The sequence below is a fragment of the Trachinotus anak genome, unplaced genomic scaffold (assembly GCF_046630095.1).
Source record: "Trachinotus anak isolate AG129_WGS33_773 ecotype Australia unplaced genomic scaffold, CSIRO_AGI_Tana_v1 ptg000008l, whole genome shotgun sequence".
In the NCBI taxonomy this organism is placed as follows: Eukaryota; Metazoa; Chordata; class Actinopteri; order Carangiformes; family Carangidae; genus Trachinotus; species Trachinotus anak.
In genome coordinates, this window is record NW_027273859.1 from 14,083,958 (window position 1) to 14,098,440 (window position 14,483).

Here is a 14,483-nt window from a genome sequence, read left to right on the forward strand (position 1 = left end):
TCTGTTCAGTCCTGCAGGCAAACAGAGGGACCAGATGTATCAATGCCACTGATCCGAGATACAAAAGTAATCAAGGACAGATGTAGGAGACGCGGCTGAGATGCAATATGTCAGCTTAGTTAGCTAGACCTAAGGGAATGAAACCCATTCTTAGGATCTATAAAGATAAGAAATGTTTGGTTGTTTGCAAATTAATGTATCACACTAGCGTCAACCTGTGCATCATGCTGTTTGTATCTGCTGTTCTAAGACCTAAGAGAGGGATTAAAAAAAATGGAGAACCACCGTATTTAACATAATCACTGATGAGCAACACAACTGAGCAGACAAAGAAAAACTCAGACGTGAAGAAAATAAAAAGGAAAAAAGTCACTGCAGCATTTTTGATAGCACAATTTATTGATCTGTCAGAAGTGCACTGCAAAAACAACTCAGCAGGGACCACTCATCACTACAAAACAAGGACTGCCACTTTCATCCTCAGTAATGGATCATGTAACTGTGCTGCTACTACAGTGACCATTGTTGCTTGGTTATCAAATTGTAGCACTGAGCATGACAGCCAAGACTGCCAAAAATTCACCACAGTGACATTTTTTTAAGGAATAACATTAAATGAGCAGCCTGTTTCTCCGTCCATCTACGGGCTGAAAACTCTATCTTTGCCCCTGTCTGTCCTCCTGACCGTCCATCTCAACATCCATCCACCACTCATCCATGCATACATCCACGTAAACATTCATAGAATCAGTCCATCCATCCTCTCTCAGCTGCCTCCTGCTGCCCTCAGACATGTTTTAATGGTGGGACTGAATTATAGGTTCCTCTGGATCTCCTGAGATGCACAAACATACAAACACTCACAAACCAAACACAGCATAATAAGGCATGCATTTCTATAGCTCTCCATTCTCTTTTTTATTACAACACTTCTTTATTCAAACTGTTGTTTTTACTTTCACATAAAACCTCTCATTTCATCCTTTTTTGTCCTGTTCTTTCTTTTACCCATCCTCCACCTCCTTGCTCCTTTGCTTTTGCTCATTTCCACATTTTCTCATTTTCAGTCAGTGTCATGCTGCCCTGTAGCCAATGGCTTGTGTAAATGCGTGTTGTGCGAGGGCAGGATGTGTGTGTGTGGCAGAAAGAGACACAGTCAGGAAGAGAGGCAAAAGTTAACTGTGATCAGCACAGATGGAGGGACACCTGCTCTGTAATGGTGTTTTCAAATGTTTTCTCTTTCAAGCCTTCATGCAAGCTCGCAAACACACACACACACACATACACACACACACACACACACACATACACACACACAGAGTAACTTCAGAGAGGCAAACTTGGGCACAACATGAAGGGACATCCTCCTCCTCCCATGGTGCAATGGAGGCAGAGTGACTGATGGGATGGGGAGAAATGGGAGTCAGATAAAACGACAATATGGACCCATGGAGGTAGGTCCAAAAGAGGGGGGGTAGAGGGGAGTCAGAGATGGAAAGAGACAGAGGGGGACAGACAGGGGAGTGGTTCACACATCTGGCGAGTGAGACTGGCTGTGATAAGTCCAGCAGAGTGGCCTTATCTGTGTTCAGTTGTGTGTTTGCCTGTGGTGAGTGTGGTCCTGTGAGGCTGAGAGGGAGCAGGTCAGCAGACGGGGAGATATGTGCTGAGGCCAAAAGGTGTTCCTAGTCCACCTCAGGGGCTGGACCTGAGCCTGAGCTGGGTTTGGACTCTTGTGATGCTGTGTTTGAAGTTCAACACATATTTAAATCGCAGTCACAGAGAAGACTCCACATTGTTCTCTGAGGAAAGATGAAACACATCAAACACGTAACCTTGAATGTGATGCAGTCAAGAGCAATTCATTTAATGCTTGGCTAATGAGGAGCAGAAAAAAATAACTCCCAGTTGACCCAGAACTCACAACTGGACTCGTCGAATGCTGTAGGCTAATGCTCTCCCTCTGACCTCAACACACATCCAAGTGTGTGATTGGCTGTTTTGTAGAGATAACACCCAGAGCACAGCGAGTCCTTGGACAGCACACCATGAAAATTAAAGTAATAGCACGACATTTTTGGAAACGGCTTGATACCAGCCAGTTAACTTCACTTAGCATTAGGACTGAAAACGAAGTAACAGCTTAACACAATTTAACACAATATGCCTCAAACCTTCTAGTCCTCAAACCCTCAGCAACAAAACTAGCAAAGCAAATGTTGAGATTTTCCTTGAGGGACTTATGAGGGAAATCATAATACAGTAAACGGACTCCACTCTTGCTTTAAATAGAGAAAATATATGAGACAGAATCAGAGGAGGAAGTGTAGTGAATGTTCAGACAATATGCAATACAGCCCAGCAGGCAAACACACAGCGACGTCCATTACCAGTTGTTCAAACGAGGTTCCTGACACCATGCATGTCAATGAGGAGAAGCTGTGGCACGAGTACACACACACACACACACACACACACACACAAACACACACACACTGACACTAATAAACAAGGACCGACCCACACCGACGCACACCAAAAAACTGGTAACTCACAAAAATACCCACAATTACATGCAGACATCACTATCTCATTTTATTCACTTATGAGCAGATTCACTGTAACATAGCCTACAGGTGTCATTAATGTTTCAAACGTGGAAAATTATGCAAACACCCTGCCACGCTGTGGGGGCAAGCAAGCAGCTCTGCTCATTTAACACACTCCTCCAGCCACTCAGACGGAACCGTCTTCTCATCTGTCAGTGTTTCACCGCTTTACGAAAACAAACATCTTGTCAACATCGTGCACCCTCACATTTACATTAACACACACGCAGACAGGGGGTGGGGTGGCAAGGGAGGGGGTAGGGGGTCGGGGCGCAAAAAATAGCACAGTTTATTCTCCTAAGGAAAAGCAATTTCAGAAAAAAAAAAATACACACACACATTCACGTCGACATCTCACACATGAAAGATGATGTCAATGAACATTTTCTGCTCTCATCATCTTTTCTGACCCTCTTGGACAGACTGTCCAGCCTTGTGTGCCCAGCGAAAGCAATCTGCTCTTATTTCATTTCATCCCAATCAATTCTTTTGCTTGGGCGAACTGACCATAGTGTGTGTGTGTGTGTGTGTATCTTTATGTGTGTGTGTTTTGTGGGTGTGTGTGTGTGTGTGTCCATCACACTCGGCGGAGGGCCTCAGAATATGAGGTAATCAATCACATCATACTGCCTTAGATTAGAGCCACATCGATCTGGTCTTAGCTCTGACAAACAGCCTGACCTAGAATACATCCACCTGGACAGGGCACACACACACACATGCACACACACACACACACACACACACACACACATCCACACAGCACCTCCTCTCTCGCTGCATTTCTAGCACACATCCACATTGCACCCCCCTCCCGGGACCGTACGCTACCACATACACACATACCAGGAATATTTAGTGAGAACCGCAGTCTCTCACAGAGCAGTCCCTGTGCAGTAAACATCCAAGGTGGGATGATTTTCCCTGTGGGTGGCTGTTCATTTGTACGCTCTTTCACTGTCCATCACCTCCGCTGCCCCCGTCCTCGTAAGCAAACACTCACTGCCACAGTTTGACGTGGCATTTTCTCAATCTTAGACTCGAGAATGTCATACATGTATCTACCTGTGTGTGTGTGTGTGTGTGTGTGTGTGTGTGTGTGTGTGTGTGTGTGTGTGTCTTCTCTCTATTGGCTAAATGCGCTCATTTCATTTATTAATGCTATGTATCGTTCCAATCAATGGTTGACTGCGTGATGAAGGTCTTTGCCTGAGGGGAGGGAGAGAAAATGGAAAACACTCTGAGATGTGCAGCATTCACAGAATCATTAAGTCTGAGCTCAGGCCTGTGTGAGCATGTGTGTGTGTGTTGTGCTTAACAAGTAATCATTAGTACTAGATATGCAGTGAGGGTGTCAGACTGTTATCCAGGTATTGTTTGAAGATCTTTAGGTGTCTACCCCGTAGCGCAGGCAGGAGAAAAATCAAAGCCCAACATCTAAAGTATGTGCATATAAGTGTGTGTGCGCGCACGCGTGTGTGTGTGTGGATGACAAGCCTTTTCCCACCATTCTGCCACAGAGCAGAAACAGAAATGTACACTCCAGCAAAATTACAGTCAAGGGTGACACTTTCCCACCACCTGTGTTTTATAATGTGAAACATAAGACAGAGAGTACAGTTAGTTTCAATATTTTTCATTCAGTCGGTGCATTTTAAGTAAGACGAACTGCTTGGCAAAGTTAACCCTGTTTATTAAAATGGGATTGTAGAAATTCATTTGAAATTTATTCATTACCTACATCTTCAGCAGCCAAAGTGGAACAACAATTAAACCGTGCCTGGCATGCACAGTGAATATGAAATACTCGCTCTCCTATGATGTTTCCTACTTGGTTTAAACTGCAAGGCAAGCAATGTGTTGACCGCTTAGAGGACTAGTTTGAAAAAGTTGTTCAACATTGTGAGAAATATTCTTTTTCACTTTCTTGTGGAAAGATATGCAGTAATATTGATAATGTTAAACGTAAAGCTACAGCCAGCAGCCAGTTAGCTTCGCACTTAAAGTTCCTCCAGACACAAGTATGTGAAAATATTTTGTTTAGCGTGGTTTCCCATGTAAAAAAGCACATGTATGCTTACTTCCTCATCGTGCCCCACTCACCACCACTGCTTGTGCTAGGCTGAGTGATGAAAGAGCAGCGCCTATCAAGATGGTTAGCGAGTAGCGGAGTAGAGAGTCAGCCTTACAGGTTTGTGCCACAGTCAGACTCAGACTCAGACGAGGAGTTTGTTGTGCACCAAAGTTGGCAAACGTACAACTTACAACGGTAAGCGTAGTTAGGATCTACCTATGGACAAAGCCAGGCTAGCTGTTCCCCCATGTTTCCAGGCTATATGCTAAACTAAGATAAGCTTCTGGCCACATCAGAATGGTATCTGTCATTTCATCTCATTCTTGGCAAGAAAGCAAACACATGTATTTCCAAAGGTTTTGAATTATTCCTTTAAGAGAGACACTGTTTTGTTGCTGCAGATTGTGTGTTCCTAATGTACCAGTCTCTTCTCACGTGAAATGGCTCAATCATATTGAGTTATTTTAGCTCTATTGTGATTAACATATTGGAGTTTCAATGAGGTCTCCTACCTGATGTGTCCTGGTGAGCAACAGCTGAACAGTACGAGACCTACAGAGACAGCCGGGCGGATGAGTGACCAATGAAGTTCTTCTGGAGGTGGGAGGGTTGACCAATGAGAGAGCAGGACTGATTGGAGGTGATTTACGTTCCTGACATCTTTAACCAAATTACCCGGCATCCCTTGCGGTGTGATTACTGTGATGCACCATCTTGATGCTTGTGTGTAAAGCATTTGTGTGTGTGTGTGTGTGTGTGTGTGTGTGTGTGTGTGTATGTGTCATTTCATTTCTCCCAAGGCAACAGCTTGTGCAAAACTATACGGGTTTACACACAACAAGTGAGTTTCAAAACTACCTGACAGGAAAAAAAAATCTGTTTGTCAGATTTTTTTGTGTGTGTGTGTGTGTGTGTGTGTGATAGTCTGATTTGTGTTATCTCTGGCAGTTATCACAGTTATTGTGCCCACTGACCTGTAGGCGAGGCTTAGACAACATGTTCAGGGTTTATGAAGTAATCTCATTGATCATAGGCCAAGACTGCTGTCAGGACATCCAGGAGATTTTCCAAGCATTTGTTTGGTTTTATGAGAATCTAACAAGCTTGTATTTATATCTCTTACTAGTGCAAAAACATTTCACTTCCTTTTATCAATCTGAACTCAAATACATATTGATCTGCATTAGCTGTAATAAGAAAATACAATAAAACTGTCTGTGTTGACATGCATTTGATTAACCGGCTCCCTGGTGGTTACTGGTGTGATTTTCCTAAAGACTAAACCGGTGGCCTAAAGATTTTGAAATGAGCTGAAGGAAGCCTTGCTTAGCAGTCAGATATATGTTGCCTGAAGCATTCCCAACCAAACCAAACCACATCAAGCCACTTCCAGACAAACTGCCATTCAAGAAAGAATATAGAGGGGGCAATATGTGGTGATTTTGTTGTGGTTCAGTGTGAGACCAGCACAGTTTCTATTAGAGCAAACAGGCTCATCTGACTGGAAGCCTGCATGATCCATCAGTTCATTTCAGCCATTCTGCTCTCTCAGCCCTGCTCTTAAAGACAGATAGTGGGAGACTGTCTCATTTCACGCTTGCAGGAGTTAATGCTATTAAACTAGACACACAGATACACTCGAATGTGCAGACACACACACACACACAGACACGGACACATGTGCACACGCAGACAGAGACAAGATGTAGCTGCTATCTGATGGCCTGAACAACAGTAACCTCTGAGATAAAGAGCAGCTTTCCTGTTCCAGTGATACACTGCCATGTTCAGCCTCTAGATGATATGTGTGTGTGAGTCTGTGTGGGTGGTTGTACCTTTGTGTGTGAGTACACATTTACACCTGCACTTTGACTGATGCACGACCAATCCCTCACTGATCCCATTACAGTGGTCTGACAAGGAAAGGTTGTGTGTCTGCGTGTCAGTGTCTAGGTGTGTGTGTGTGTGTGTGATGGAGAGGATCATCTGAGGACCACTGTTAGTTAGCGGCATTCTCTATCACTGTGGCATGTTATTATCTGGCTAGGACCTATGTTACATCACTCATACTTACACACACACAAATGTGTGCACACGCATACGCACACATACACACACAAGATTTGTCATGATATTTTTGTGAGGACATTCCATTAACTGCAACCATTCTATGTTCCTCATCACAACATACACAACCCTGAAGAAATAGTTTGACATTTTGGGAAATACACTTTTTCACTTCTATGTCGGGAGTTGGAAGAGAAGGCTGATATCACTCTTATGTCTGTCCGTCAAATACGACGCTGGAGCAAAAGATAGTTGGCTTAGCTTAACATCAAGACTAGAAACAAAGTGAAACCTCACAAAGATGACAAGATGTTACTGTGCCATGGGTCAACAAATTGTCCCATGGCCTAACTCCCCGTTAAATCACAAATTATATCATTTTAAATCTAATCAAAAAACTAAACCTAAGCTGTATTCTTAGACAACCTACTTATAGGACTGGACAAAAAACATGATTATTTGCATTTTAAGGGGTTGGACACGTCACTGAAACTAAAAGGAAAGTCCACCTTGCTGGACATACAGATCCCCACAGGTGTTATATTATGGTGTATTACTGATGTAATCAGACCACACATTGGATTTGTGAGTAACAAATGCACACAATTATAAAACTTCTTAAAAGCGCAGTAAAACAGAAGCAAAAAAAACAACTGGCTGAAAGAACAAGCAGGCACACACTGTACTGCCAACTAGTCTTTATCTCTATGCAAACCTGCCCTACCAGTACCTTGTTATTCCTGTGCAGTGCCAACCTGACTGCCTGACAGTGCAGCACGATTCAGACAGTGTAGTCAGTTCAGACTGAGAGACAGTTAAATCATACATTACTTACACACAAACACACACATCCATATAAACTGCAGGGGAACACGTATACACAAACAGTATAATGAACATTAAATAAACCACACAGTTAACCCCAAGGTGCAAACCTTGTATGATCCAATCATAATGTCTTCTTTACATGTATTTGTTTATATAATACACTCTTTTACATTGAATTTATCTTTTATATCTGATATTTGAATAACCAATAACGCACATATATGCTCATTTTACAACATGCAGTGACATATCCTACATACTTATTTGTCTATGTATGAATGTGGATTTCCCTACATTCAAACTGTAAAATATATCAGAGGTGCAGGTTCAGAAAGATAGACATAGCACATAAAAGTCTAAAAGAAGCGGCCGCCTGTGTACCTGTGTCTTGAGCTGTGTCAGCTGGGTTTGGAGCAGGTTATGCCTCCACTCCTCATATTTCTCCTCAGGCCCCTCATTTACTTGCTGCTTGAACCAGCACCTGAGAACAGATTATTGTTTAGGAGACTTATGGCAGAGCAGGCAGAGTAAGTAGATCTCTTCTCCTCTGCTCTAATCTAATCAAATTTGATGTTTCCAAACACACAGCAGCTGGCTAAAGGGACGGCAATGATACCCTAGGAACAAAGCCCACGCTTGTTGCTGGAGACCTACCTAAGCTTCTCCAATTCCTGCCTCAGTTTGGCATTTTCTCCCTGAAGCTTAATGCTGACAAGAAAGCAATTTAACGGCCCGAGTGTGTGCTTAGGTGTGTGTGTGTGTGTGTGTGTGTGTGTGTGTGTGTGTGTGTGTGTGTGTGTGTGTGTGTGTGTGTGTATTACCTTCAAAATTGTTCACGTCTCTTTTTGGAGCAGACATCCTCTGTGGGGCTGATGGGGGCAAGTTGTCCATGATACCACATTTGCTGTGTAGAAAAACATCAAGGGAAATATAAGCACCGACACACAGCACAGACACAAACAACCCTTTAGATATATGTTGTCCCTCTGAAAATATTACTCCATATTTTTACAAAGATACATTACATGGTCAAATACGTACAGACATAAATGAAAAAACCTCTGTTCAGAGGATAGTTGCCTAACCTGTAGGTGATTTTCCTTATATTTGTAAAATATATAGACACATACGCTACCACTTTTCAGCTCTCATACATTATTAAAACATCACAGGTAATTTATTTTTTCATGTGAGTGAAATAATAGGGGGGGAGGGCTGATAGCTTTGATACACTGTGTGTACATCAAATGTGGAGATCACTTCAATTCAGTCAGTACTGCAAAGGTCCTGTCATCACTATGACCTATCCAGCGCTCACTTTCATCTTACACTAATGAGGGGCTCATTAATTTCTAATCAAAGGATCCTGATTCACTACAGGTCCATTGAGGATATTCAGCCCTCTATACACAGAAAGTGCATGGGGTCATCACATTTTAAACAACACATCTGAAGACCAGTGGACACACAAGTGCTCACATAAACACACGAGGTCGAGGTGAAACAGTCTCAGAACATTTTGGATACTTTTTAATCAGATGTAAAAATTAAAAAAAAAAAACTCTACACAGCCAAGACTGAGGTGAACTGAAAAGAGATGAGGGAGAAAAAGATGAAATGGTAGGAGGCCTGAAAAGAGAGCTGCTTTGTGTTGAAGCGTAGCAAAAAGTTCCCTTACACACATCTGGAAGGAGACACTATCTCACTATGTCTTAGGGAGTGTGTGTATGTGTGTGCTCATGTGCACGCGCATGCAGGAATGGCCGTTCCGCCACGTTCCAGATAATTCCACACACAGGCGGGTCCACACTCTCTCTCTATACTCCCAGCACAGCTCCACTAACACACCATCGGTCACTCTGGTCTGTGCTTGTGTGTAACTGGCCAAACAGTGAAACAGACGACTGCGCCTGTCTGTCATAGGCTATTTAACAAAAAAAAAAAAAAAAAAAACTTCTGCCTTGAGACTCCCAATCTGCTGCTGCTGAGAGCCAGAGGAGCAAAGCAAGTTTTATCAGTAAAAAACGCATTCGGCCTATCAGTGCAATCAATCATATCTTTACAGACTTCGACCGAGATCCTAAACCGTTAAAGCATCATAGAAAAGTTGTGGTGCTATTGAAGCAGAAGAATATTAAGAGAATTCCTTTGAGAAATTGAGTTATAGGATGATATGATAATCTAATCAAAATCAGAGTTGGTCTATTATTACTGGTGTCCAATCAAGTTAGAGTGTGATCATGTGCTCCCATTTGCCTTCAGCAGGGAATGAGAGAGGACATAGTAGAAAAATGAAGATGAAGTGACTAGGAAAAGACGTGTGTGGTTAAAACACTTCAGTTGTATTATATTCCTCATGGAAGCCAAAACAAGAACTTGCTTAATAAGTAGCTTATTAAGAAGCATAATATTATTTTAATATCTGCAGGGTGGAAAGTTTTTTTTTTTGGCTCATATATTTCTCTACTTTAAAAAGCAAGGCAGTCCAAGGGTAGTTTTTCAAATTGCTTGCCTTTATTATAAAGATAAATTAAAATGGTTTCATCAATATGTATATGAGTCAACAAGATAATTCCCAATAGTGTTTTTCTATCAGTTCTAGGACTTTCAGTTGAATAACATCTATGGTATTTTTTTTATAATGTGGGACTGAGCAACATGGTGAAATAACAAATCCAGTGGTTCAGTTAACAATGTACAGCAATGTCACTCATCCTGTAATCAAAGGCCTGAGCCTGTTAATCACACTGTTTCTGCTTACAGTTCAAAAACACCTGAGTTCAAACAAAAGGCCAGGTGCACGTACAGGAGGACCATCATTCAGTTCCAAAACCTGAGTTAAACCAGAAACAACATTGTTCTTAGACAAAAGACAGCAGCTTCAGTAATCTACCAGTGTCACAGTGCCATCTAGCTTTTAAACTACAAATTGCAAAAACATTTTCTTCAACAAGCCTTTCACATTTTGTTTCTAAGCAGTAAAATTGAAATATAACAACATTTTAACTTAATGTAATTCGACATGGTGACTTAGTAAGGTTTTGGATGTTCACTTGAGGCTGTGTTGTAAACATGCTCATTCAGCTCTGTGGGCTAGTTTGTGGTGGTGGTGGTGGTGTTGTTGTATTGTACTGTATTATATTGTAACATGTCTGTAAAATTTTGTACACTATTTGTGTATAAACTGTATGTATATGATGTATATTTTATCGCTCCGGACACAGCTGTTGCCACCTGTTAATGCAAACTGCATGCTATGGTGAGACGAGTTAACAGACAGGAGCGCTGAGTGGTCATGGGCACAAAAACACCCATGACGCAGTGCTGAGGGCGTGATGGCTAAAACGTTGTGGAGACAGAGTCCCTCACACAGAGTTCATTTCCTCACTCCTGCTCACTCCACACTTTTCCGTTTGTCTTGGGGAATAAACTTCTAATGTTCTGAAATAAATTCATTACTAATAAAGGGGCCATTTCAGTTCTAGGTCTACAGTAAATCACACACAGTCCAGTAAAACACCTCTGCTTAATTTGTGCACATGTATGTATATGTGCGCACATAGTATGTGCTTGGCCTCTCTTTGGACACAGGCACTTGCTGAACTGCACAATGTTAAATAAACCAGTGGAGGAATTCCACTGAGTCAACACAGCCTGTGGAGGTGAGAGCTGTCTGTGTGTGTGTGTGTGTGTGTGTGTGTGTGTGTGTGTGTGTGTGTGTTGGGAGCACGGTAGAGAGTAAACACACACACTCTGTTTATAACCTACCTGCCCATGGAATGCACAGAATCCAGCTGCTATGGCAACAGAAACCCGCCTGTAAATCTCTGTTTAACACCTCCTCTCTCTCTCTCTCTCTCTCCCTCACACACACACACACACACACACACTCAAACACAAACACACACGACCTTCAGATTTCAGTGGAACGTTGGGGGGTTCCTGTAGCATCACTTTAGCTATATTTCTCTCAATTCACAATACAACACACTATACTTTATTGTCCCTGAGGGGAAACTTTCCACAAAACTCAAAACGTAGAACGTATTTTAAAATTTACACAACCAACTATTTATTTACTCCTAGGCAACTCATTCCCAACCATAAGCCTTTTTCACATCAGATATTTTGACCTAATAATAGGAAATGTGCAGGAGTTGCTCATAACATTATGATCTCTCATATTCAAGTGCTGTGAAGCAATCCATTACATGTTCTTCTAAGGTTAAAAAATGTATTTATTATTCCACCATTTTGACTCATATCTCCTTCTAGACGCTTCAACATAGAAACTCCATTCAAAACAAATGTCCAGCTCAATTAGAATATTGTCAGATGTATTCAGTTTTTTGATATATTTGATACTTTTCAAAATATTCAACATTTTTTTGGCATTTCTTCCTATTACAATGAATGAACACAATGTTCAATGTTCATCTCCAGTTTTCACAACTTTTCGTGCATTTTTCAACTTATACTCATTCGTACTTTAAACGAGAAACTTCATTCAAAAGTCAACATGTTCAGAAACTTTCCTTCATTTTTGGTCATTCATAGTTTTTACACAGTGACAGTTTAAGTTTCATGAACGTTTCTGGACTTTTTCTGCCAATTACATTCGTGCGTGTGTGGCAGAATGTTCACAGCTAAAGCGAGCGAAATCACAGGCAGATTGGGGAGAAGCTGTTCAACTGGTCTGAAAGAAATTCTGTTTGCCACAGATTTCACTCGTCACACATCATTCTTTCTTTCTTTCTTTCTTTCACACAGTGTGACAACCAGCTGTGAGAAAGTATGGTGGAAAAAACAGGAAGCAGGCCACTTTTAAAATCGCTGCACATGCGAAATTTTTCACACCACAGATGAATATTTTAAATCACTGCATTCAGCAGAGTCTCCTCTCTCCGGAGGTGATAGGCGTTCATGTTCTTTGACTGACAAGCCAGAGGTAGAGGCGTGTCTACCCATAATCCCCATTTTAACCAGGTGTAACTAAGCAGTTACCATCACTATGGAAACCATTAACTGCAGCTGGGTACGCAGCTGATTCAGATCAGCTGATTAGACTTGCACACACACACACACACACACACACACACACACACACACACACACACACATACACACACACACATGTAAGCACTCAGCTACACAGATAAACAGACAAATACACAGAGGCCCACAAGGACACACGCTCACACAAACTACCATACCTTTATTTGAAGTTCGAGTGGGCATCCAAAATTTCCAGAAACCATCAAAAATGACTTCCTGGTTTCATTGAAGAGTTTGAACAAGATAATATGACTCCTTACAAAACTGCTGGACAGTTTGAAATAATATGATCTTTTCTATCTTACAGCTAAGTGCTGCAGTCATAAAAGGCATTAGGAACAGAGCATGATGTGATATGTTGGTAAGCTGCAGCAAAAAGTAATGTTTTAAGCCCTGATTTGAATGAGCTGACAGTTTGAGCAGATCTCAGGTGTTTGGGAAGCTTGTTCCACTGGTGGGGAGCACAGAAACTAAAAACACCTTGCTTGGTTCTGATTCTGGGAACACTGAGTAAACCTGAACCAGATGACCCAAGGCGTCTGGAGGCTTCATATCATACAAGTATATCGGAGATGTATTTAGGCCCAAGACCATTTAGTGCTTTATAGACAAGTAGTAAGATTTTAAAATCAATCCTGTGAAACACAGGAAGCAGGTGCATGGATTTAAGGACCAGAGTGATGTGCTCCACTTTCTTGGTGTTTCTGGATGAGCTGCAGCTGTCTGGTTGATTTTTTTTTTTTTTTTACTAAGACCTGTGAAGACACCATTACAATAGTCAAGCCCGCTGAAAATAAATGCATGAATAAGTTTTTCTATATCCTGTTTAGACAGAAATCCTTTAATTCTAGCAAAGTTTTTCAGATGAAAGTGGCTGATTTTGTAATTATCTTTACACACCTTCTAAAATTTAGGTCTGAGCCCATAACTACACTGAGAGTTTTTGTGTCATAAGTTTAAAAGAAAATGCTATAAGAAAATTCCACCACTCATGTATAGTTGTGGTATCTGCTAAATAATTGGATTTTAAATGAAACAATGAAGAACTGACTTAAAGTTTAATATGACATTTTTTATATCCACACCTGATAAAGAAAAATTGTAATATGTTAGTGGTACCCTAGTGCTAGGGTCCCAAAATAAAACGCTAAAGTATTAAATACCTGGTTACAATGTGCAGTAAAGGAGGTCTTCAGCTAATCAGCAGATATTGCTTTCAAAAATATTTGGGCTTACTTTTCACAACAATTTGTATATGCAGATTGACTCATTTCTTTCATTGTGTTGATATATATAGAGAGAGAGGGATGAGAAAACTATTGATGGCATTCACATTTACCATTTTGACTTGTTTGAATTCAGGATTTAATGTTGTATAAAGTCAAATTTGAATCATCTGTAGAGTTTGCATAGCAATTGCGCAGCAGCATTGAATGATAATTACCAGCCCCTCTCAAGTTGCACCACAGGCTAAAACCTGATTAAAATTCAGTGATTAATGTACAGTGTAACTTTCACAAATAAATCACTTTATCTGCTGCAGTTTATTTTGGATGCTACAATGGCATTTTGCATTAACTTTGCACATCTAAACTGACAGCAGAGATCCAAAACAAATCACTGTTATTCTTATAATTTACATGTCAAACAAATTGCCAAAGGAAGTAAGAACAGATGAAAATTTTGTAAATAAATATAAATTAGTTATAATTTATGAATACCTATTAATACATATTACTGATGTAATACTGAGGATGTTATGATATAAAGTGTCCCAAACTGACTTGGACTGTGAATTGAAGGGAGTCCAAGCAAGAGAAGCATGTAAATACAGTTTATTAAAACTGACA